The following is a 27,714-nucleotide window of genomic DNA, read 5'->3' as shown; positions in this document are numbered from 1 at the left end:
GGATTGTCCCAAGTGAAAGGAGGAGAAAGAGGTCTGCACAGTGAAGGCGACTGAGGGTGTCTGCTACTATGAAGCAAGGAAAAAGGTGAAGGAGTTGCATGCAACTCCTACGCCGAATAGATCCTATGCTTCGGCGGTGATGTACCGTCCCATGATGTGCTCTGCTGCGACACAGACTGACCCTGAACCGGTTCCTCTTGCCACACATTCTACCTCTCCATTTCAGCCTCCTGTCCAATCCACCTCTCAACATGATACCCCTGTTACAACTTACTCTCAGGCTGCTGCTGCTTCTCAGTCAGTCAAGCCTAAAACGAAGCCTGACAACTCTTCTAAGAGTAATATGACCACCCTTACTAAGTCACGACTTCATGTTCTTCCTGCTCCTGTCCCAGCGAGGGAGAGGAAGGGTAGCTCTTCCTCGGTGGAATCTGGGGACCTCGTAATTGATGAAAATATGGAGGTTTCCGTAAGCAAGCACCGGGATAGGTCCACCGGTAGTCGCTCGCCTTCTGGCAGGCGGCAAAAAAAGCCTAAAGACACTGGCCCCCAATGTAAATCTTAAACCGTCGCTTTCACTGTATTACAGTGGAATTGTAGAGGTATTGGGGATAAGTTACAAGATATAGCAAACTTGCTCTCAATACACAAGCCAGATGTTGTTTGTTTACAGGAGACGCGCCTGGAGGATCATCCTGATCCTCCACAGTTAAAACACTATCAGTCGTATAGAAGATATGAAGGTCACGGAGTAGCCATTTACACACACAAATCACACCCATAAACGGAAGTGATTCTAAATTCTACTCTGGAAGTGGTCGCGTGCAGAGTAAAATTTAATAACACGTATATGTCTATTTGGTCTCTGTACTGTCCTCCACATGGCCTCATTGATGGTGATGCTTTATATTCACTATTTGAACGTCTGCCTGGGAATAAGTTAGTGCTGGGCGATTTTAATGCCCATCACTATCAGTGGGGTAGCTTGATGATTTATGGTCGTGGGGAGCAAGTAGCCGACCTAATACTACAGTCCAACTTCTGTCTTCTGAACGATGGTAGAGCGACTCGTGTAGATGATCATACTGGTAACTTTTCGGCCATTGACTTATCTTTGGCCTCCCCTGGTATACATCAAGATTTCTCATGGGACCCTTACGATGACTCCTTCGGAAGTGATCATTTACCCATCTGTCTTTCTTATACACGCGACATCATTTCGGACCCTCCACTTCCAAAATTTAACTATAAGAAAGCAGATTGGGGATTCTTCTGAAGGATCGCCAATTTAGATATATCTGGGGAGACCATAGATGTTAAGGTCGAAAATATAACTACTTCCATATTACACGCAGCTGAGGCTGCTATTCCCAAGACTTCTACACTTCATGCGAAGCATAGAGCACATTGGTGGATGCAGGATTGCCGACAAGCATTAAGAAAACGCAATAGGAGATACAGGATTTTTGATAGTCAGCCCACTGAGAAAAATTTTATTGCATACAAACAGCCACGGGCTGAGGCAAGGAGAATAATAAGAAGGGCCAAACGTGACTCCTCGCGGTCCTTTGTGTCCACGGTGACTCGTACAAGACCATTACGTAAAGTCTGGTCCACCATAAGAATATTAAATAATAAAGGCCCATATTTCCCAGCCACCACCTTGCAAGTAAATAATAACATTTATGACGAGCCCGTGGACGTTGCTAACATCCTCGCCAGGAGTTTTTCTCATGTAAGTAGCTCAGCCAATTATGACCCACGTTTCCAACATCATAAACGCATGGCTCAGCTACAGATTATTGACTTTGCCACAGAAGACGTAGACTCCCCGTACAACCAAGAGTTTACGCTAGATGAACTGCTCCTTGCCCTTAAATCCTGTAAAGACACCAGCCCCGGACCAGACACCATCACATACGGTATGATCCAGCATCTTAATCAGGACAACCTGATTAAGATGTTAGCATTGTACAATGAGATTTGGGCATCTCGAACATTCCCAAACTCATGGCACTTACGCGCACGTCATACCGATACTCAAAGAGGCTGGTCGTCTTATGAATCCCACTTCATTTCGTCCTATTGTGTTGAATTCTTGTCTATGTAAGGTCATGGAACGAATGGTAAACAATAGGCTTCTTTTTGTTTTAGAGTCGAAGAATTTGTTAAATGATCAACACTGTGGCTTCCATAAATACAGAAGTTCACTGGATCATTTAATGAATTTGGAGCATTGTATTGCAGAGGCATTTGCCAATAAAGAATTCATGATAGGGGTGCTCTTGGACATACATAAAGCCTATGACATGTCATGGCGACTCGGTATACTAATGAAGCTCTATGCTTATGGTTTAAGAGGAAATTTGCCTATTTTTATTTCAAATTTTTTAAGGGACAGGACTTTCTCTGTTAAATTGCCCCGTAACGTAACATCGGATATATTTATCCAGGAAAACGGGGTGCTGCAGGGAAGTGTGCTTAGTCCTACTTTATTTAGTGTTATGATCAATGATATTCTGTCATCAGCCTCCATCTCGAGGAATCTTAAATACTCGCTCTACGCTGACGATTGTGCAATATGGGACTCTTCCCATAATGCACAATTTTCAGCTGGGCGGATTCAAGCAGCCCTTGACTCCGTCCACCAATGGGCCTTGCAGTGAGGATTTAAGTTTTCCGTCCGTAAGTGTCCCGCTGTAGTCTTCACTAATCGTAACATACCTAATTTGTGCTTAACTTTGGATAATCAGGCGGTACCCCTGAGGGTAGGGTTTTTTTTCAAGAATACTCCCCCAGTATCCCTGCTTGTCGTAAAAGCTGACTAAAAGGGTTGGCGAAGGGTTAGTGCCCCTCCCCGGAAAACAACTAACTAAAAAAACAAACAATAAGCCTCGGACAAGGACTGACCAAACGATGACGACCAACGACCGGACAAAGGACATGGTTATCGGAACGTGGAATGTAAGGGGAGCGAATGATGAGGTGAAAGAGAGAAAGATTGTCAAGGTGCTTGAGGGTGCGAAAGTGGATGTATGTGGAATAACAAACAAAATGGAGAGGAGCATGTGTGAGAGAATGGGAGTATGGATGGGGTATATGTGCAGGAGTAGGTGAGAATGAGAGGGCAAAGGAAGGAGTATGTATAGTTGTGAGTAAAAGATGGAAGAGGAGCATGAGACAGTATGGATCAGTTGGGTCAAGGATTGTGTGGGTAAAGTTGAAAGTTGAAATACAAATGTGGGCGATTGTGTGTGTGTATGCGCCAACGGAAGATCGTGCTAGAAGAGTGTGAGAAGAGTTCTCGACAAATGTAGAAGTATGCATGGAAAAGTTTGGAAGGAATGAGAGAGTATTTTTGATTGGTGATATGAATGGTAAAGTTGGGAATGTGAAGGTGGATGGAATAGTTGGTGAGTGGGGTGTGTCTGCTGAGATAGATGAGAATGGGAGTGCGTTAGTGGATATTTGTGCTGGGAGGGGGTTGGTGATAGCCAATACCCTCTTCAGGCATAAAATGATCCACAGGTATACATGGCAAGTGATGAGAAGGGTTGGTGGTGAACTGAATGAAAGGAAGGCAATGATTGATTACGTGTGTGTGGATGAAAGGATGCGAAGATGTGTAATGGATGCAAGAGTTTATAGAGGCTGAGGGAGTAGACTTTCTGACCACTACTTGGTGGTGGCCAGAATTAGAATTCAAGTAAGATGGAGGAATAGCAGAAGGGAAAGACGAGAGGAAGGAGTAGTTGCAAGGAGAGTGGAAAGGTTACAAGAGGATGAGAAAAAGGTAGAGTATAAGAGAGAAGTGGAGGAACGATTGGGCAAATATGAATTGGAGCAGATGGGAGACTTGGAAGGTGTGAGTAGGATATTTACAGAAGAAATATGTGCAGCATGTGATGTGGTGTGTGGAAGGAAGAGAAGACGGAGGGGGGTGCAAGGAACAGCGTGGTGGACTGAAGACGTGAAACAGGCTGTGGCACAAAAGAAGAAAGCATACAATGAATGGATGAGAAATAGGGGCGTGGAAGAAGTTGAGAGGCGGAAGAGAGAGTTATATGTATAAAGAAAGAGAGAGGTGAAAAGATTAGTAAGAGAGAGTAAGAAGAGAGTGGATGAGGAATTTGGAAGGAATCTGAGTGTAAAGTGGAGGGACTGTAAGAAAATGTTCTGGAAAGAGGTGAAAAGAGTAAGACAGGGTGGAAGTGAAGTTAGCAGGGGAGTGAAAGATAAAAATGGTAGATTACTAGTGGAGAAGGGAGAAAAAGTGAGCAGATGGAGAGAACACTTTAAGGAATTGTTGAACGTAGGGGATGGAAGTAATGCGAGTATAAGTGGCTGGGGAATGGCTGGGAGAAGGAGGGAGGGGAGAAGACAGGAAGAAATCAGTAGGATAGAAGTTGTGGAAGCAACGAAGTAAGTTAAATCGGGGAAAGCCCCGGGAATTAATGGAGTGTGTGGTGAAATACTGAAGCATGGGGGAGAGATAGTAGTAGAATGGATGTAGAAGATGTGCAGATTGGCCTGGGAGGAAGGTAGAGTCCCGGAGGATTGGAAGTTATATATAATTATTCCCTTGTTCAAAGGAAAAGGGGAAAAAGAAGTGTGTGGTAATCATAGGGGCATTTGTCTTCTTAGTATAATAGGAAAAGTGTATGGTAGGATACTTATTGACAGAGTTAGAGAAAAAACAGAAAAATTAGTTGGAGAAGAACAGGGAGGCTTTAAGAAGATAAGAGGTTGTGTAGATCAGATATTCATTCTTAGATCTTTAGTGGAAAAGTTTCTAGAGAAGGGAAAGAAGTTGTATGCTGCTTTCATGGATTTGGAGAAAGCATATGACAGAGTGGATAGACAAGGATTGTGGAAAGTGTTAATAATATGTGGAGTAGATGGGAAGTTGTTGAATGCTGTGAAGAGCATGTACGATGGTGCGAAGGCTGCAGTGCGTGTGAATGGTGAACTAAGTGAATTTTTCTCTTTAAAGTGGTGTGAAACAAGCATGCATCATGTCTCCATGGTTGTTCAATCTGTACATGGATGGGGTAATAAAAGAGGTACAAGGTAGGGTAGTGGATGTTGGAGTGGCCCTGGTGAGAGAGGATAGTGTTTCGAAACTCCCTGTACTGTCGTTTGCAGATGATACTGTGTTGTTGAGTGAAGACGAAGTGGAGCTGCAAGGCTTGGTGGATGAGTTTGGGAGAGTGTGTAAGAAACGGAGTCTAATGGTGAATGTAAGGAAGAGTAAAGTGATGGTCTTTGAGTGAGGTGAAGTCGGTGAATGTACAGCGAGGTTGGATGGTGAGGGATTGGAAAATGTGAGTACGTTTAAGTACTTGGGTAGTGTGATGAGTAAGGATGGAGGTTTGGAGGGTGAAGTGCTTGAAAGGGTACAGCAGGGAAGAAAGGTTGCTGGTTCCTTGGAAGCAGTGATAAGAAACAGGGAAGTGAGCATGGAAGTGAAAAAGTTACTACATGACAATATTGTGATACCAACTCTAACGTACAGAAGTGAAGCTTGGACGTTGTTGGAAGGACAGAAGTCAAGAGTGAGAGCAGTGGAAATGAGTTATTTAAAAGGAACCTGTGGAGTCACATGAAGAGACAGGCTGACGAATGAGGATATAAAGGAGCCTTGTGGTGTTGATGTGGATGTGATAGGAAGCGTTATGAGGAACACACTGAGGTGGTTTGGCCATGTGAAGAGGATGGAGGGTGAAAGACTGATGAAGAGAGTGTATGTGAGTGAGGTGGAGGGGGGAAGAGGGAGGGGGAGGCCGAGGATGAGATGGAGGGATGGGGTGGAGAGGTATATGAGAGAGGGGGGTGTGAGTTGGGAGCAAGTCAGTTAAATGGCGGGGGACAGGGCGACTTGGAGGCGATTTGTTTGTGGCCACCCCAAACGGGATTGAGGCATCTGGCAATAGATAGATAGATAGACCTTTTCAAAATTCTGTAAAATTTTTAGGAATACATTTTGATCGCAGAATGAATTTTAAACTTCACGTTAATACTTTGCTTGCTCATTGTGATAAACCGATAAATGTCCTGAAGTACCTAGCGGGTACTACCTGGGGTGCCGACAGAAAATCTTTATTAATGGTGTGTAAGTCCCTTATTCGATCGAAGCTAGACTATGGCGCACAGGTGTATGACTCGACATCCAATGCCATGCTGAAAGGATTGGATGTGTTACAGAACAAATGTTTGCGAATGTGTCTGGTAGCCGTGTGGTGTAACCGTGTGGCTTGTATGGAAGTGGAGGCGAATGTGCCTTCCCTCCGTATTCGCCGTGACCACCTGGCCTTGTCCTACGGCGTAAGGACGTTTAGGAAAAGTAATATTGGCAATGTGGCCTGTACACCCCTGCGTCAATACCACCCCCTTCTGTGGGGGGTGCGTCGGCCACTTGCCGTTTGCCTCCACTTACTGACTCAGGAGCTTGGTGAGGACCCCGCTGACTGTGACAAGTTGGTGTTAAAAAATATAGCGCCTCGGGAGCCACCTGGCTTTACTGTTGATGTTTTATGGCTCCCAGCATCAAAGGCCAAGGCGCCGGAGGCGGAGGTCCACCACTTGTTTCGTAACATCATCATTCGTCGCTTGGGGTCCCACTACCTGTACCCCGACAGCTCCAAGTCGAGTGAATGTGTGGGTACAAGTGTGTGGTCGACTGAATGGGCCCTCAGGTATCGGTTGCCGACTCATACATCTGTGTTTACCTCCAAACTTTTTGCTATTGACAAAGCCATAGACTATGCTCTCAATTCTAGGCATGACTCATTTGTCATATTTTCAGATTCAAAATCAGCCCTTCAGGCAATTGCATCTTGTACTACGTACTCTCACGAGATCCAGGGCCGCATCGTTAATAAGTTGCATTCATACAACAAGTCATTCACGCTGATCTGGGTGCCTGGTCAATGGTCATTATCGTATCTACGGCAATGAGCAGGCTGACTTACTTGCAAAGTCGGCTGTAGAGCTCGAGGAGACTTGGGACGTTCCTCGTGATCTACGGTCGAGTCTCTCTCTCGGAAAGAAATCAATAAATCTTCTATGGCAAGGTCAGTGGACCAGACTAAATATTCCAACTTGTAAGCCGCACCTAGTCGCCTGGAAGAGAAAGTATTGGCGCGGTTATGGCTCAATGCCACCGTTTTAACTCACATGAAATCATGTATGGAAAGACGCTTCCCACCGCAATGTGACATCTGTAATGCGGTGTTATCTATCGGTCATATCATCCTGCGTTGTCGGCGATTTATTCATGAACGTGCTTCACTTATAAATTTCTGCGGCGCAGTAGACGTCCCCTGCACCCTTTCCACTATCCTGGATGATGGGGACATTGTTATGATTGATAAATTGATGGCTTTCCTGAGAGAGACCGGACTGATCAGAGTGATGTGACTTTTTTACTCTATGCTTTTGTTTTTTATCGACTGTAATTATGTATATATTGTACTATTAATTATGTTTGACAGTTGACATATTTGAAATAGTTCCTCCTTCCCACTGATCTATTTCTAATATTGATGTCCCCTACATTAAACCCCGTTCCTCGACTGACAGTCACCAGCTGATGAGTGTAAGTGTTCAATATAGAAAGGTATTGGGCACTTGGGGTCGATGGTGGTCTGTTGGGCGAGGTTCTTCACTTTTTGTACAAATTATGTAAATACAGTATACCATCTTGCTTAAGTTATTTAATTAGGGCCGACAGCTGACGTATATGGAAATGTTCCTGACTCGTCTGGTTCCCCTTCATATATTCATGTCCCCTATATTAGGTTGTGCCTCGACTGACAGTCACCAGGTGATGAGTGCAGGTATGTCACGTAGAAAGGCATTACATATCTGCAGTCGATTGTGTTCTGTTAGTCGAGGTATTTTTACCATTAGTGTAGGTCTAGCTATTTGTCTCTGTAGGATTTAGTATAGGTTAGCGATTTGGCTGTTAGGTGATTAGTTTTAGGGTCTTTAGTTTTTCTTTATAATATAAGATATAAAAAATATAAAACCAAGGAAAAATTTTAAAAAATAAAAATACAAAAAATAAATAAAATTAAAATTATTATATATATATATATATATATATATATATATATATATATATATATATATATATATATATATATATGTAATGCTGGGTAGAATTAGGCTCGACTTCTCGTACCTATTTCACCGAACGTGGAGCGGGGTCCTCTTTCGAGACCGGAGCTAGCGCAATAGAGGTTGGACATAAAAACCTTCGGCAACACCATACACGTATATTAACACAGTCAGACACAGGACACTTCAGCAGACATTACATCACAATATAGAGCAATACAAAAACCTTATCTAAAATATTGTGTATCTCGCAGGATACTAGCTTTCTAGATACTACTGACAATACAACAAATCTTAGTACTAGGAGTGCAGTAAATACAAGTGCGCTTGGAGCGCGTTTGGGGGGAGGGGGGGGTTTGTGATCCTCTAGGAAGAGGTAGGGGAGACACGGAGAGTGACTTAAAACGGCGAGGAGGTAGTTATGGTAATATTGAAGAATGCCCGATGTTAGCAAGGGAGTTTAGGTGTTTTCTGTTGGCGAAGATTCTTTGACAAATAACTCTGATTCTTACTTTGACTTTAAGGGCGGGAGCGAGGAATAGAGAGTTTTTAGGAGTAGCGGGCGGAGGGGGAGAATATCGTTAATACTCGCCTTCCTTGATATTTTGGTGGAAATATGGTTTTCCGTAGGCACCACTTATTCGTCACACATCTCCTCGGTATGATATGTAGACTCCCGCTTCACAACGCGTAACAAAGTCGGAATACTCGTAAATACTATTTCACCATATTACTTAGAGACTAGCCAATAGAACTCCAGTAATATTTTAGTCTTTCTCCGGGTTCTAGAGATATGTCTTTAGAAGGATTCAGGGTGGCACTCGCACGTATTTTCACTTTAGGTCTCAACCCACATTCTCGTCCTTCAACTGGATATTGTGTTCTGATTTACCCCAATGGAGATTACATAAAGTTACTGCACAATACTTATTCTAAGAGACAGGGAGTCACACTTAACCTACTTCACGGGCTCGACGTGCGGCCCGTGGGACTGGGGCCGAAGAGGTCCAGGAACCTCTGGGTCAGGTCCCGGCGTCGCGGGGGCGTGGTGAGGTCTCGCCCGGGTGTCCTAGGGCGGGCCGGAAGAGGCGACAGACTGCGGTCTCCCACGACCAGGGGCGCCGTCAAGGGAGGGCTGCGGCAGCGGCTGTCACGGGGGCCCGACAGGTGTGTCTGCTCGAAGGCCACGCGTAGGGAACAGAGGCCGGGGGAAACAGGGAGGTCTCTCCGAGATATTCTGGAGCGAGACCCATGGAGTTCAACCTCCGGTTGTGGAGACGTCTCTCTCCTCACTATACCCTGGGAGCGACCATCGATCGTCTCTACTGGAGTGCTGAGGGAGCGACCGTTGATCGTCTCTACCTGAGCTTTGGGAGAGCGACCATTGATCGTCTCTACCTGGATTTTGGGGGAGCGACCATTGATCGTCTCTACCTGGATTTTGGGGGAGCGACCATTGATCGTCTCTACCTGGATTTTGGGGGAGCGACCATTGATCGTCTCTACCTGGATTTTGGGGGAGCGACCGTTGATCGTCTCTACCTGGGCTTTGGGGGAGCGACCGTTGATTGTCTCTACCTGAGCTTTGGGGGAGCGACCATTGATCGTCTCGACCGGAGGGCTAAGGGAGCGACCATTGATCGTCTCTACCTGAGCTTTGGGGGAGCGACCATTGATCGTCTCTACCTGGATTTTGGGGGAGCGACCATTGATCGTCTCTACCCGAGCATTGTGGGAGCGACCGTTGATCGTCTCAACCGGAGGGCCAAGGGAGCGACCATTGATCGTCTCTACCTGGGTGTTATGGGAGCGACCATAGATCGTCTCTACCGGGGTTTTATGGGAGCGACCATAGATCGTCTCTACCGGGGTTTTATGGGAGCGACCATAGATCGTCTCTACCTGTTCACTGTGGGAGCGACCATAGATCGCCTCTACCTGAGGGGCGCTGCCTGGAGTATTATTTCTGACTCCACCCCTAGCTAACTCAGTGATTCCGCCATGCGAAGGTAGTGTCTTTCACCTACGGTGGCGGCAGCGTGGTGGTTGAATGTCACAGGGGCGCATGGCCCGGGCTGACATGCGTCGTTGTTGCCCGGAGTGGTGGTGGCTAGTGCCGGCTACCCCGTGGGGTCCGAGTGGGGGTGTCGGCATTCTCGTGGGCGAACTCCGTTGTTTCTGGTTCGCCCTCTTGTCGGGGATACTATGATATTGTCCGGGATATTCTGGAGTACCGTATGTGTGTCTGTTAAAGCCACGCATTTCAATATATATATATATATATATATATATATATATATATTATATGTACGTTTGCATGAAAGTGTGTCTGTATGTATGCATGGAAGTGTGTGTGTGTGTGTGTGTGTGTGTGTGTGTGTATATATATATATATATATATATATGTTTGTATATATATGTATATATGTTTAAATGTATATACATATATATATCCGGCCTCAATAACCAGGGGTTTCGGCCCCAATGGTTGATAGGCCAGGGAAAAAAAAAGAAAAATCGGGGAGACTTTGGTGCATGGTCGTGAGGAGTGTAGACGTGTTTTTCGTTTCGCTCTTCTCTAGTTTTCAGGGCTGCCTCACCGGCATTAGCTCTTTTTTTTTCACCCTTCTGGTGTCGTTAGGCTAGTTAGTTTCTAACTTTCCTCCCCTCCCTGTTAGTTTGGAACAGTAGGTGTCTGTTCCTATTTATTGAGTTTACGTTTGCTTATCGCCCACGGAGAGTCCCCCCCACTGATCTCTCTGGGGCGTGAACGGACGCGGTCGGGCCTCCCTGGAGTGGTTTGAGAGGGCAACCTCAGACTTAGGTGTTAGGTCCCAGGGTGATAGTCCCTTGGTCGTTTTCTCTCTTTCTTCCCACTTCCCCCATTAGTGGGGAGTGGTATTATGGAGGACACCCCTACTGCCTCCCCCCCTCAGGGGGGGAGGTGGTCCTGACCGACCCCCGATCGATCAACGGACTGACAGCCCCAGACAGAACGGCCCCAGACTCGTTTGCCTCTGGACATTAATGTAAAAAATGCGGAGTTTGTAATTGTTCATGCTCTAGGTTCCACTCCCTTGAGCAGTCTCAATCCCTTCATGATCAAGAAGGTTATTGATGGCTGTGCTAGGGAGGTGGAACAAGTGAAAAAACTTGTGAATGGAGACCTCCTTGTCAAGACGTGTAATTCCTCCCAAGTTAAGGACTTGTTAAAGCTGTGCAAGTTCCACTGCTATGATGTCGAGGCCGAGATCCCAACATCCATGAATTCCTGCAAGGGTGTTATCACTTGCAGGGATCTCATGGTGATGTGTGAGGAAGACATCATAGAGAAACTTGCTCAGCAAGATGTCTTTGATGCCCGGTTTATAACTAGATTTTCCGAAGGCATGAGGATGAAGACGGCCACTATTGTTTTGACTTTCGGCAAGGTTTCACTCCCGGCACATGTCAAAGTTGGTTACAAAATTGTTAATGTAAGACCATATATCCCCAACCCACTCCGTTGCATGAAGTGTCAATTATATGGACACGTTGCTAAGAATTGTCGGCCTTCACAGTCAGTGTGTGGCAAATGTGCAACACAGGGTCACGATGCTGAGCAATGCACATCAGAGACTATCTGTTGCTTTCACTGTAAGGGTGCTCACTCCACTTCCTCTAGGGATTGTCCCAAGTGAAAGGAGGAGAAAGAGGTCTACACAGTGAAGGCGACTGAGGGTGTCTGCTACTATGAAGCAAGGAAATAGGTGAAGGAGTTGCATGCAACTCCTACGCCGAATAGATCCTATGCTTCGGCGGTGATGTACCGTCCCGTGATGTGCTCTGCTGCGACACAGACTGACCCTGAACCAGTTCCTCTTGCCACACATTCTACCTCTCCATTTCAGCCTCCTGTCCAATCCACCTCTCAACCTGATACCCCTGTTACAACTTACTCTCAGGCTGCTGCTGCTTCTCAGTCACTCAAGCCTAAAACGAAGCCTGACAACTCTTCTAAGAGTAATATGACCACCCTTACTAAGTCACGACTTCATGTTCTTCCTGCTCCTGTCCCAGCGAGGGAGAGGAAGGGTAGCTCTTCCTCGGTGGTATCTGGGAACCTCGTAATTGATCAAAATATGGAGGTTTCCGTAAGCAAGCACCGGGATAGGTCCACCGGTAGTCGCTCGCCTTCTGGCTGGTGGCAAAAATAGCCTAAACACACTGGCCCCCAATGTAAATCTTAAACCGTCGCTTTCACTGTATTACAGTGGAATTGTAGAGGTATTGGGAATAAGTTACAAGATATAGCACACTTGCTCTCAATACACAAGCCAGACATTGTTTGTTTACAGGAGATGCGCCTGGAGGATCATCCTGATCCTCCACAGTTAAAACACTACCACTCGTATAGAAGATATGAAGGTCACGGAGTAGCCATTTACACACACAAATCACACCCACAAACGGAAGTGATTTTAAATTCTACTCTGGAAGTGGTCGCGTGCAGAGTAAAATTTAATAACACGTATATGTCTACTTGGTCTCTGTACTGTCCTCCACATGGCCTCATTGATGGTGATGCTTTATATTCACTATTTGAACGTCTGCCTGGGAATAAGTTAGTGCTGGGCGATTTTAATGCCCATCACTATCAGTGGGGTAGCTTGATGATTGATGGTCGTGGGGAGCAAGTAGCTGACCTAATACTACAGTCCAACTTCTGTCTTCTGAACGATGGTAGAGCGACTCGTGTAGATGATCATACTGGTAACTTTTCGGCCATTGACTTATCTTTGGCCTCCCCTGGTATACATCAAGATTTCTCATGGGACCCTTACGATGACTCCTTGGGAAGTGATCATTTACCCATCTGTCTTTCTTACACACGCGACATCATTTCGGACCCTCCACCTCCAAAATTTAACTATAAGAAAGCAGATTGGGGATCCTTCTCAAGGATCGCCAATTTAGATATATCTGGGGAGACCATAAATGTTAAGGTCGAAAATATAACTACTTCCATATTACACGCAGCTGAGGCTGCTATTCCCAAGACTTCTACACTTCATGCGAAGCATAGAGCACATTGGTAGACGCAGGATTGCCGACAAGCATTAAGAAAACGCAATAGGAGATACAGGATTTTTGATAGTCAGCCCACTGAGAAAAATTTTATTGCATACAAACAGGGACGGGCTGAGGCAAGGAGAATAATAAGAAGGGCCAAACGTGACTCTTGGCGGTCCTTTGTGTCGACGGTGACTCGTACAACACCATTACGTAAAGTTTGGTCCACCATAAGAATATTAAATAATAAAGGCCCATATTTCCCAGCCACCACCTTGCAAGTAAATAATAACATTTATGACGAGCCCGTGGACGTTGCTAACATCCTCGCCAGGAGTTTTTCTCATGTAAGTGGCTCAGCCAATTATGACCCACGTTTCCAACATCATAAACGCATGGCTCAGCTACAGATTATTGACTTTGCCACAGTAGACGTAGACTCCCTGTACAACCAAGAGTTTACACTAGATGAACTGCTCCTTGCCCTTAAATCCTGTAAAGACACCAGCCCCGGACCAGACACCATCACATACGGTATGATCCAGCATCTTAATCAGGACAACCTGATTAAGATGTTAGCATTGTACAATGAGATTTGGGCATCTCGAACATTCCCAAACTCATAGCACTTACGCGCACGTCATACCGATACTCAAAGAGGCTGGTCGTCTTATGAATCCCACTTCATTTCGTCCTATTGTGTTGAATTCTTGTCTATGTAAGGTCATGGAACGAATGGTAAACAATAGGCTTCTTTTTGTTTTAGAGTCGAAGAATTTGTTAAATGATCAACACTGTGGCTTCCATAAATACAGAAGTTCACTGGATCATTTAATGAATTTGGAGCATTGTATTGCAGAGGCATTTGCCAATAAAGAATTCATGATAGGGGTGTTCTTGGACATACATAAAGCCTATGACATGACATGGCGACACGGTATACTAATGAAGCTCTATGCTTATGGTTTAAGAGGAAATTTGCCTATTTTTATTTCAAATTTCTTCAGGGACAGGACTTTCTCTATTAAATTGCCCCGTAACGTAACATCGGATATATTTATCCAGGAAAACGGGGTGCTGCAGGGAAGTGTGCTTAGTCCTACTTTATTTAGTGTTATGATCAATGATATTCTGTCATCAGCCTCCATCTCGAGGAATCTTAAATACTCGCTCTACGCTGACGATTGTGCAATATGGGACTCTTCCCATAATGCACAATTTTCAGCTGGGCGGATTCAAGCAGCCCTTGACTCCGTCCACCAATGGGCCTTGCAGTGAGGATTTAAGTTTTCCGTCCGTAAGTGTCCCGCTGTAGTCTTCACTATTCGTAACATACCTAATTTGTGCTTAACTTTGGATAATCAGGCGGTACCCCTGGGGGTAGGTTTTTTTTTTCAAGAATACTCCCCCAGTATCCCTGCTTGTCATAAAAGCTGACTAAAAGGGTTGGCGGAGGGTTAGTGCCCCTCCCCGGAAAACAACTAACTAAAAAAACAAACAATAAGCCTCAGACAAGGACTGACGAAACGATGACGACCAACGACCGGACAAAGGACATGGTTATCGGAACGTGGAATGTAAGGGGAGCGAATGATGAGGTGAAAGAGAGAAAGATTGTCAAGGTGCTTGAGGGTGCGAAAGTGGATGTATGTGGAATAACAAACAAAATGGAGAGGAGCATGTGTGAGAGAATGGGAGTATGGATGGGGTATACGTGCAGGAGTAGGTGAGAATGAGAGGGCAAAGGAAGGATTATGTATAGTTGTGAGTAAAAGATGGAAGAGGAGCATGAGACAGTATGGATCAGTTGGGTCAAGGATTGTGTGGGTAAAGTTGAAAGTTGAAATACAAATGTGGGCGATTGTGTGTGTGTATGCGCCAACGGAAGATCGTGCTAGAAGAGTGTGAGAAGAGTTCTGGACAAATGTAGAAGTGTGCATGGAAAAGTTTGGAAGGAATGAGAGAGTATTTTTGATTGGTGATATGAATGGTAAAGTTGGGAATGTGAAGGTGGATGGAATAATTGGTGAGTGGGGTGTGTCTGCTGAGATAGATGAGAATGGGAGTGCGTTACTGGACATTTGTGCTGGGAGGGGGTTGGTGATAGCCAATACCGTCTTCAGGTATAAAATGATCCACAGGTATACATGGCAAGTGATTTTTTTTTTTTTTTTTTTATGCGAGGAAGAAGGAACCAAAGGCCATGAGCCCGCAGTAACAGTTCCCTCCAAGAGAAAAACAAAACACAACAGAGAGCCAAATTCAAGATCCGATCATTTGGAGATGCCTGGACACACTGCGCTTGAAAGACTGGAGATCATAGGCAGTGGTGAACTGAATGAAAGGAAGGCAATGATTGATTACGTGTGTGTGGATGAAAGGATGCGAAGATGTGTAATGGATGCAAGAGTTTATAGAGGCTGAGGGAGTAGACTTTCTGACCACTACTTGGTGGTGGCAAGAATTAGAATTCAAGTAAGATGGAGGAATAGCAGAAGGGAAAGACGAGAGGAAGGAGTAGTTGCAAGGAGAGTGCAAAGCTTACAAGAGGATGAGAAAAAGGTAGAGTATAAGAGAGAAGTGGAGGAACGATTGGGCAAATATGAATTGGAGCAGATGGGAGACTTGGAAGGTGTGAGTAGGATATTTACAGAAAAAATATTTGCAGCATGTGATGTGGTGTGTGGAAGGAAGAGAAGACGGAGGGGGGTGCAAGGAACAGCGTGGTGGACTGAAGAGGTGAAACAGGCTGTGGCACAAAAAAAGAAAGCATACAATGAATGGATGAGAAATAGGGGCGTGGAAGAAGTTGAGAGGCGGAAGAGAGAGTTATATGTAGAAAGAAAGAGAGAGGTGAAAAGATTAGTAAGAGAGAGTAAGAAGAGAGTGGATGAGGAATTTGGAAGGAATTTGAGTGTAAAGTGGAGGGACTGTAAGAAAATGTTCTGGAAAGAGATGAAAAGAGTAAGACAGGGTGGAAGTGAAGTTAGCAGGGGAGTGAAAGATGAAAATGGTAGATTACTAGTGGAGAAGGGAGAAAAAGTGAGCAGATGGAGAGAACACTTTAAGGAATTGTTGAACGTAGGGGATGGAAGTAATGCGAGTATAAGTGGCTGGGGAATGGCTGGGAGAAGGAGGGAGGGGAGAAGACAGGAAGAAATCAGTAGGATAGAAGTTGTGGAAGCAACGAAGTAAGTTAACTCGGGGAAAGCCCCGGGAATTAATGGAGTGTGTGGCGAAATACTGAAGCATGGGGGAGAGATAGTAGTAGAATGGATGTAGACGATGTGCAGATTGGCCTGAGAGGAAGGTAGAGTCCCGGAGGATTGGAAGTTATATATAATTACTCCCCTGTTCAAAGGAAAAGGGGAAAAAGAAGTGTGTGGTAATCATAGGGGCATTTGTCTTCTTAGTATAATAGGAAAAGTGTATGGTAGGATACTTATTGACAGAGTTAGAGAAAGAACAGAGAAATTAGTTGGAGAAGAACAGGGAGGCTTTAAGAAGGGAAGAGGTTGTGTAGATCAGATATTCATTCTTAGATCTTTAGTGGAAAAGTTTCTAGAGAAGGGAAAGAAGTTGTATGCAGCTTTCATGGATTTGGAGAAAGCATATGACAGAGTGGATAGACAAGGATTGTGGAAAGTGTTAAGAATATGTGGAGTAGGTGGGAAGTTGTTGAATGCTGTGAAGAGCATGTACGATGGTGCGAAGGCTGCAGTGCGTGTGGATGGTGAACTAAGTGAATTTTTCTCTTTAAAGTGGGGTGAAACAAGCATGCATCATGTCTCCATGGTTGTTCAATCTGTACATGGATGGGGTAATAAAAGAGGTACAAGGTAGGGTAGTGGATGTTGGAGTGGCCCTGGTGAGAGAGGATAGTGTTTCGAAACTCCCTGTACTGTTGTTTGCAGATGATACTGTGTTGTTGAGTGAAGACGAAGGGGAGCTGCAAGGCTTGGTGGATGAGTTTGGGAGAGTGTGTAAGAAACGGAGTCTAAAGGTGAATGTAAGAAAGAGTAAAGTGATGGTCTTTGAGTGAGGTGAAGTCGGTGAATGTACAGCGAGGTTGGATGGTGAGGAATTGGAAAATGTGAGTACGTTTAAGTACTTGGGTAGTGTGATGAGTAAGGATGGAGGTTTGGAGGGTGAAGTGCTTGAAAGGGTACAGCAGGGAAGAAAGGTTGCTGGTTCTTTGAAAGCAGTGATAAGAAACAGGGAAATGAGCATTGAAGTGAAAATGTTACTACATGACAGTATTGTGATACCAACTCTAACGTACAGAAGTGAAGCTTGGACGTTGTTGGAAGGACACAAGTCAAGAGTGAGAGCAGTGGAAATGAGTTATTTAAGAGGAGCCTGTGGAGTCACATGGAGAGACAGGCTGACGAATGAGGATATAAAGGAGCCTTGGTGTTGATGTGGATGTGATAGGAAGCGTTATGAGGAACACACTGAGGTGGTTTGGCCATGTGGAGAGGATGGAAGGTGAAAGACTGACGAAGAGAGTGTATGTGAGTGAGGTGGAGGGGGGAAGAGGGAGGGGGAGGCCGAGGATGAGATGGAGGGATGGGGTGGAGAGGTATATGAGAGAGGGGGGTGTGAGTTGGGAGCAAGTCAGTTAAATGGCGGGGGACAAGGCGACTTGGAGGCGATTTGTTTGTGGCCACCCCAAACGGGATTGAGGCATCTGGCAATAGATAGATAGATAGACCTTTTCAAAATTCTGTAAAATTTTTAGGAATACATTTTGATCGCAGAATGAATTTTAAACTTCACATTAATACTTTGCTTGCTCATTGTGATAAACCGTTAAATGTCCTGAAGTACCTAGCAGGTACTACCTGGGGTGCCGACAGAAAATCTTTATTAATGGTGTATAAGTTCCTTATTCGATCGAAGCTAGACTATGGCGCACAGGTGTATGACTCGACATCCGATGCCATGCTGAAAGGATTGGATGTGTTACAGAATAAATGTTTGCAAATGTGTCTGGTAGCCGTGTGGTGTAACCGTGTGGCTTATATGGAAGTGGAGGCGAATGTGCCTCCCCTCCGTATTCGCCATGACCACCTGGCCTTGTCCTACGTCGTAAGGACGTTTAGGAAAAGTAATATTGGCAATGTGGCCTGTACCCCCCTGCGTCAATACCACCCCCTTCTGTGGGGGGTGCGTCGGCCACTTGCCGTTTGCCTCCACTTACTGACTCAGGAGCTTGGTGAGGACCCCGCTGACTGTGACAAGTTGGTGATAAAAAAAATAGCGCCTTGGGAGCCACCTGGCTTTACTGTTGATGTTTTATGGCTCCCAGCACTAAAGGCCAAGGCGCCGGAGGCGGAGGTCCACCACTTGTTTCATAACATCATCATTCGTCGCTTGGGGTCCCACCACTTGTACCCCGACAGCTCCAAGTCGAGTGAATGTGTGGGTACAAGTGTGTGGTCGACTGAATGTGACCTCAGGTATCGGTTGCCGACTCATACATCTGTGTTTACCTCCGAACTTTTTGCTATTGACAAAGCCATAGACTATGCTCTCAATTCTAGGCATGACTCATTTGTCATATTTTCAGATTCAAAATCAGCCCTTCAGGCAATTGCATCTTGTACTACGTACTCTCACGAGATCCAGGGCCGCATCTTTAATAAGTTGCATTCATGGAACAAGTCATTCACGCTGATCTGGGTGCCTGGTCAATGGTCATTATCGTATCTACGGCAATGAGCAGGCTGACTTACTTGCAAAGTCGGCTGTAGAGCTCGAGGAGACTTGGGACGTTCCTCGTGATCTACGGTCGAGTCTCTCTCTCGGAAAGAAATCAATAAATCTTCTATGGCAAGGTCAGTGGACCAGACTAAATATTCCAACTTGTAAGCCGCACCTAGTCGCCTGGAAGAGAAAGTATTGGCGCGGTTATGGCTCAATGCCACCGTTTTAACTCACATGAAATCATGTATGGAAAGACGCTTCCCACCGCAATGTGACATCTGTAATGCGGTGTTATCTACCGGTCATATCATCCTGCGTTGTCGGCGATTTATTCATGAACGTGCTTCACTTATAAATTTCTGCGGCGCAGTAGACGTCCCCTGCACCCTTTCCACTATCCTGGATGATGGGGACATTGTTATGATTGATAAATTGATGGCTTTCCTGAGAGAGACCGGACTGATCAGAGTGATGTGACTTTTTTACTCTATGCTTTTGTTTTTTATCGACTGTAATTATATATATATTGTACTATTAATTATGTTTGACAGTTGACATATTTGAAATAGTTCCTCCTTCCCACTTATCTATTTCTAATATTGATGTCCCCTACATTAAAACCCGTTCCTCGACTGACAGTCACCAGCTGATGAGTGTAAGTGTTCAGTATAGATAGGTATTGGGCACTTGGAGTCGATGGTGGTCTGTTGGGCGAGGTTCTTCACTTTTTGTACAAATTATGTAAATACAGTATACCATCTTGCTTAAGTTATTCTAATTAGGGCCGACAGCTGACGTATATGGAAATGTTCCTGACTCGTCTGGTTCCCTTTCATATATTCATGTCCCCTATATTAGGTTGTGTCTCGACTGATAGTCACCAGGTGATGAGTGCAGGTATGTCATATAGAAAGGCATTACATATCTACAGTCGATTCTGTTCTGTTAGTCGAGGTATTTTTACCATTAGTGTAGGTCTAGCTATTTGTCTCTGTAGGATTTAGTATAGGTTAGCGATTTGGCTGTTAGGTGAATAGTTTTAGGGTCTTTAGATTAGTTTTTCTTTATAATATAAGGTATAAAAAATATAAAACAAGCAAAAATTTTAAAAATTAAAAATACAAAAAATAAAAATAAAATTATTATATATATATATATATATATATATATATATATATATATATATATATATATATATATACATATATATATATGTACGTTTGCATGAAAGTGTGTCTGTATGTATGCATGGAAGTGTGTGTGTGTGTGTGTGTGTGTGTGTGTGTGTGTGTGTGTGTGTGTGTGTGTGTGTCTGTATGTATATATATATATGTTTGTAAATATATGTATATATGTTTAAATATATATACATATATATATCCGGCCTCTATAACCAGGGGTTTCGGCCCCAATGGTTGATAGGCTAGGGAAAAAAAAAAAAAAAATCGGGGAGACTTTGATGCATGGTCGTGAGGACTGTAGACGTGTTTTTCGTTGCGCTCTTCTCTAGTTTTCAGGGCTGCCTCACCGGCATTAGCTCTTTTTTTTCACCCTTTTGGTGACGTTAGGCTAGTTAGTTTCTAACTTTCCTCCCCTCCCTATTAGTTTGGAACAGTAGGTGTCTGTTCCTATTTACTGAGTTTACGTTTGCTTATCGCCCACGGAGGGACCCGCCACTGATCTCTCTGGGGCGTGAACGGACGCGGTCGGGCCTCCCTGGAGTGGTTTGAGAGGGCAACCTCAGACTTAGGTGTTAGGTCCCAGGGTGATAGTCCCTTGGTCGTTTTCTCTCTTTCTTCCCACTTCCCCCATTAGGGGGGAGTGGTATTATGGAGGACACCCCTACTGCCTCCCCCCCCCTCAGGAGGGGAGGTGGTCCTGAACGACCCCCGACCGATCAACGGACTGACAGCCCCCAGACAGAACGGCCCCAGACTCGTTTGCCTCTGGACATTAATGTAAAAAATGCGGAGTTTGTAATTGTTCGTGCTCTAGGTTCCACTCCCTTGAGCAGTCTCAATCCCTTCATGATCAAGTAGGTTATTGATGGCTGTGCTAGGGAGGTGGAACAAGTGAAAAAACTTGTGAATGGAGACCTCCTTGTCAAGACGTGTAATTCCTCCCAAGTTAAGGACTTGTTAAAGCTATGCAAGTTCCACTGCTATGATGTCGAGGCCGAGATCCCAACATCCATGAATTCCTGCAAGGGTGTTATCACTTGCAGGGATCTCATGGTGATGAGTGAGGAAGACATCATAGAGGAACTTGCTCAGCAAGATGTCTTTGATGCCCGGTTTATAACTAGATTTTCCGAAGGCATGAGGATGAACACGGCCACTAATGTTTTGACTTTCGGCAAGGTTTCACTCCCGGCACATGTCAAAGTTGGTTACAAAATTGTTAATGTAAGACCATATATCCCCAACCCACTCCGTTGCATGAAGTGTCAATTATATGGACACGTTGCTAAGAATTGTCGGCCTTCACAGTCAGTGTGTGGCAAATGTGCAACACAGGGTCACGATGCTGAGGAATGCACATCAGAGACTATCTGTTGCTTTCACTGTAAGGTTGCTCACTCCACTTCCTCTAGGGATTGTCCCAAGTGAAAGGAGGAGAAAGAGGTCTGCACAGTGAAGGCGACTGAGGGTGTCTGCTACTATGAAGCAAGGAAAAAGGTGAAGGAGTTGCATGCAACTCCTACGCCGAATAGATCCTATGCTTCGGCGGTGATGTACCGTCCCGTGATGTGCTCTGCTGCGACACAGACTGACCCTGAACCGGTTCCTCTTGCCACACATTCTACCTCTCCATCTCAGCCTCCTGTCCAATCCACCTCTCAACCTGATACCCCTGTTATAACTTACTCTCAGGCTGCTGCTGCTTCTCAGTCAGTCAAGCCTAAAACGAAGCCTGACAACTCTTCTGAGAGTAATATGACCACCCTTACTAAGTCACGACTTCATGTTCTTCCTGCTCCTGTCCCAGCGAGGGAGAGGAAGGGTAGCTCTTCCTCGGTGGAATTTGGGAACCTCGTAATTGATGAAAATATGGAGGTTTCCGTAAGCAAGCACCGGGAAAGGTCCACCGGTAGTCGCTCGCCTTCTGGCAGGCGGCAAAAAAACCCTAAACACAGTGGCCCCCAATGTAAATCTTAAACCATCGCTTTCACTGTATTACAGTGGAATTGTAGAGGTATTGGGAATAAGTTACAAGATATAGCAAACTTGCTTTCAATACTCAAGCCAGATGTTGTTTGTTTATAGGAGACGTGCCTGGAGGATCATCCTGATCCTCCACAGTTAAAACACTACCACTCGTATAGAAGATATGAAGGTCACGGAGTAGCCATTTACACAGACAAATGACACCCACAAACGGAAGTGATTCTAAATTCTACTCTGGAAGTGGTCGCGTGCAGAGAAAAATGTAATAACATGTATCTGTCTATTTGCTCTCTGTACTGTCCTCCACATGGCCCTATTGATGGTGATGCTTTATATTCACTATTTGAACGTCTGCCTGCGAATAAGTTAGTGCTGGGCGATTTTAACGCCCATCACTATCAGTGGGGTAGCTTGAGGATTGATGGTCGTGGGGAGCAAGTAGCCGACCTAATACTACAGTCCAACTTCTGTCTCCTGAACGATGGTAGAGCGACTCGTGTAGATGATCATACTGGTAACTTTTCGGCCATTGACTTATCTTTGGCCTCCCCTGGTATACATCAAGATTTCTCATGGGACCCTTACGATGACTCCTTGGGAAGTGATCATTTACCCATCTGTCTTTCTTATACACGCGACAACATTTCGGACCCTCCACCTCCAAAATTTAACTATAAGAAAGAAGATTGGGGATCCTTCTCAAGGATCGCCAATTTAGATATATCTGGGGAGACCATAGATATTAAGGTCGATAATATAACTACTTCCATATTACACGCAACTGAGGCTGCTATTCCCAAGACTTCTACACTTCATGCGAAGCATAGAGCACATTGGTAGACGCCGGATTGCCGAAAAGCACTAAGAAAACGCAATAGGAGATACAGGATTTTTGATAGTCAGCCCTCTGAGAAAAATTTCATTGCATACAAACAGGGACGGGCTGAGGCAAGGAGAATAATAAGAAGGGCCAAACGTGACTCCTCGCGGTCCTTTGTGTCCACGGTGACTCGTACAACACCATTACGTAAAGTCTGGTCCACCATAAGAATATTAAATAATAAAGGCCCATATTTCCCAGCCACCACCTTGCAAGTAAATAATAACATTTATGACGAGCCCGTGGATGTTGCTAACATCCTCGCCAGGAGTTTTTCTCATGTAAGTAGCTCAGCCAATTATGACCCACGTTTCCAACATCATAAACGCATGGCTCAGCTACAGATTATTGACTTTGCCACAGAAGACGTAGACTCCCCGTACAACCAAGAGTTTACACTAGATGAACTGCTCCTTGCCCTTAAATCCTATAAAGACACCAGCCCCGGACCAGACACCATCACATACGGTATGATCCAGCATCTTAATCAGGACAACCTGATTAAGATGTTAGCATTGTACAATGAGATTTGGGCATCTCGAACGTTCCGAAACTCATGGCACTTACGCGCACGTCATACCGATACTCAAAGAGGCTGGTCGTCTTATGAATCCCACTTCATTTCTTCCTATTGTGTTGCATTCTTGTCTATGTAAGGTCATGGAACGAATGGTAAACAATAGGCTTCTTTTTGTTTTAGAGTCGAAGAATTTGTTAAATGATCAACACTGTGGCTTCCATAAATGCAGAAGTTCACTGGATCATTTAATGAATTTGGAGCATTGTATTGCAGAGGCATTTGCCAATAAAGAATTCATGATAGGGGTGTTCTTGGACATACATAAAGCCTATGACATGACATGGCGACACGGTATACTAATGAAGCTCTATGCTTATTTTTTAATAGGAAATTTGCCTATTTTTATTTCAAATTTCTTAAGGGACAGGACTTTCTCTGTTAAATTGCCCCGTAACGTAACATCGGATATATTTATCCAGGAAAACGGGGTGCTGCAGGGAAGTGTGCTTAGTCCTACTTTATTTAGTGTTATGATCAATGATATTCTGTCATCAGCCTCCATCTCGAGGAATCTTAAATACTCGGTCTACGCTGACGATTGTGCAGTATGGGACTCTTCCCATAATGCACAATTTTCAGCTGGGCGAATTCAAGCAGCCCTTGACTCCGTCCACCAATGGGCCTTGCAGTGAGGATTTAAGTTTTCCGTCCGTAAGTGTCCCGCTGTAGTCTTCACTAATCGTAACATACCTAATTTGTGCTTAACTTCTGATAATCAGGCGGTACCCCTGGGGGTAGGGTTTTTTTTCAAGAATACTCCCCCAGTATCCCTGCTTGTCGAAAAAGCCGACTAAAAGGGTTGGCGGAGGGTTAGTGCCCCTCCCCGGAAAACAACTAACTAAAAAAACAAACGATAAGCCTCGGACAAGGACGGACCAAACGATGACGACCAAGGACTGGACAAAGGACATGGTTATCGGAACGTGGAATGTAAGAGGAGCGAATGATGAGGTGAAAGAGAGAAAGATTGTCCAGGTGCTTGAGGGTGCGAAAGTGGATGTATGTGGAATAACAAACAAAATGGAGAGGAGAATGTGTGAGAGAATGGGAGTATGGATGGGGTATATGTGCAGGAGTAGGTGAGAATGAGAGGGCAAAGGAAGGAGTATGTATAGTTGTCAGTAAAAGATGGAAGAGAAGCATGAGACAGTATGGATCAGTTGGGTCAAGGATTGTGTGGGTAAAGTTGAAAGATGGAATACAAATGTGGGCGATTGTGTGTGTGTATGCACCAACGGAAGAACATGCGAGAAGAGTGAGAGAAGAGTTCTGGACAATTGTTAAGTGTGCATGGAAAAGTTTGGAAGGAATGAGAGAGTGTTTTTGACTGGTGATATGAATGGTAAAGTTGGGAATGTGAAGGTGGATGGAATAGTTGGTGAGTGGGGTGTGTCTGCTGAGATAGATGAGAATGGGAGTGTGTTAGTGGATATTTGTGCTGGGAGGGGATTGGTGATAGCCAATACCCTCTTCAGGCATGAAATGATCCACAGGTATACATGGCGAGTGATGAGCAGGGTGGGTGGTGAACTGAATGAATGGAAGGCAATGATTGATTATGTGTTTGTGGATGAAAGGATGCGAAGATGTGTAATGGATGCAAGAGTTTATAGAGGTTGAGGGAGTAGACTTTCTGACCACTACTTGGTGGTGGCAAGAATTTGAATTCAAGTAAGATGGAGGAATAGCAGAAGGGAAAGACGAGAGGAAGGAGTAGTTGCAAGGAGAGTGGAAAGGTTACAAGAGGATGAGAAAAAGGCAGAGTATAAGAGAGAAGTGGAGGAACGATTGGGCAAATATGAATTGGAGCAGATGGGAGACGTGGAAGGTGTGAGTAGGATATTTACAGAAGAAATATGTGCAGCATGTGATGTGGTGTGTGGAAGGAAGAGAAGACGGAGGGGGGTGCAAGGAACAGCTTGGTGGACTGAAGAGGTGAAACAGGCTGTGGCACAAAAGAAGAAAGCATACAATGAATGGATGAAAAATAGGGGCGTGGAAGAAGTTGAGAAGCGGAAGAGTTATATGTAGAAAGAAAGAGAGAGGTGAAAAGATTAGTAAGACACAGAAAGAAGAGAGTGGATGAGGAATTTGGAAGGAATTTGAGTGTAAAGTGGAGGGACTGTAAGAAAATGTTCTGGAAAGAGGTGAAAAGAGTAAGACAGGGTGGAAGTGAAGTTAGCAGGGGAGTGAAAGATAAAAATGGTAGGTTACTAGTGGAGAAAGGAGAAAAAGTGAGCAGATGGAGAGAGCACTTTAAGGAATTGTTGAACGTAGGGGATGGAAGTAATGCGAGTATAAGTGGCTGGGGAATGGCTGGGAGAAGGAGGGAGGGGAGAAGACAGGAAGAAATCAGTAGGATAGAAGTTGTGGAAGCAACGAAGAAAGTTAAATCGGGGAAATCCCCAGGAATTAATGGAGTGTGTGGTGAAATGCTGAAGCATGGGGGAAAGATAGTAGTAGAATGGATGTAGAAGATGTGCAGATTGGCCTGGGAGGAAGGTAGAGTCCCGGAGGATTAGAAGTCAGGTATAAGTATTCCCTTGTTCAAAGGAAAAGGGGAAAAAGAAGTGTGTGGTAATCATAGGGGCATTTGTCTTCTTAGTATAATAGGAAAAGTGTATGGTGGGATACTTATTGACAGAGTTAGAGAAAGAACAGAGAAATTAGTTGGAGAAGAACAGGGAGGCTTTAAGAAGGGAAGAGGATGTGTAGATCAGATATTCATTCTTAGATCTTTAGTGGAAAAGTTTCTAGAGAAGGGGAAGAAGTTGTATGCGGCTTTCATGGATTTGGAGAAAGCATAGGACAGGGTGGATAGACAAGGATTGTGGAAAGTGTTAAGAATATGTGGAGTAGATGGGAAGTTGTTGAATGCTGTGAAGAGCATGTACGATGGTGCGAAGGCTGCAGTGCGTGTGGATGGTGAACTAAGTGAATTTTTCTCTTTGAAAGTTGAGTTGAAACAGGGATGCGTCATGTCTCCATGGTTGTTCAATCTGCACATGGATGGGGTAATAAAAGAGGTACAAGGTAGGGTAGTGGATGTTGGAGTGGCCCTGGTGAGAGAGGATAGTGTTTGGAAACTCCCTGTACTGTTGTTTGCAGATGATACTGTGTTGTTGAGTGAAGACGAAGGGGAGCTGCAAGGCTTGGTGGATGAGTTTGGAAGAGTGTGTAAGAAACGGAACCTAAAGGTAAATGTAAGGAAGAGTAAAGTGATGGTCTTTGAGAGAGGTGAAGTCCGTGAATGTACTGCGAGGTTGGATGGTGAGGAATTGGAAAATGTGAGTACGTTTAAGTACTTGGGTAGTGTGATGAGTAAGGATGGAGGTTTGGAGGGTGAAGTGCTTGAAAGGGTACAGCAGGGAAGAAAGGTTGCTGGTTCTTTGAAAGCAGTGATAAGAAACAGGGAAGTGAGCATGGAAGTGAAAAAGTTGCTACATGACAGTATTGTGATACCAACTCTAACGTACGGAAGTGAAGCTTGGACGTTGTTGGTAGGTCACAAGTCAAGAGTGAGAGCAGTGGAAATGAGTTATTTAAGAGGAGCCTGTGGAGTCATATGGAGAGACAGGCTGCCGAATGAGGATATAAAGGAGGATTGTGGTGTTGATGTGGATGTGATAGGAAGCGTTATGAGGAACACACTGAGGTGGTTTGGCCATGTGGAGAGGATGGAAGGTGAAAGACTGACGAAGAGAGTGTATCTGAGTGAGGTGGAGGGGGGAAGAGGGAGGGGGAGGCCGAGGATGAGATGGAGGGATGGGGTGGAGAGGTATATGAGAGAGGGGGGTGTGAGTTGGGAGCAAGTCAGTTAAATGACGGGGGACAGGGCGACTTGGAGGCGATTTGTTTGTGGCCACCCCAAACGGGATTGAGGCATCTGGCAATAGATAGATAGATAGACCTTTTCAAAATTCTGTAAAATTTTTAGGAATACATTTTGATCACAGAATGAATTTTAAACTTCACGTTAATACTTTGCTTTCTCATTGTGATAAACCGTTAAATGTTCTGAAGTACCTAGCAGGTACTACCTGGGGTGCCGACAGAAAATCTTTATTATTGGTGTATAAGTCCCTTATTCGATCGAAGCTAGACTATGGCGCACAGGTGTATGACTCGACATCCGATGCCACGCTGAAAGGATTGGATGTGTTACAGAATAAATGTTTGCGAATGTGTCTTGGAGCCGTCCGGTG

The sequence above is a fragment of the Coenobita brevimanus genome, chromosome 84 (assembly GCF_032717465.1).
Source record: "Coenobita brevimanus isolate Jiangsu-jjx chromosome 84, ASM3271746v2, whole genome shotgun sequence".
In the NCBI taxonomy this organism is placed as follows: domain Eukaryota; kingdom Metazoa; phylum Arthropoda; class Malacostraca; order Decapoda; family Coenobitidae; genus Coenobita; species Coenobita brevimanus.
The sequence above is the reverse complement of the archived record's forward strand: the minus strand, read 5'-3'. Positions refer to the sequence as shown.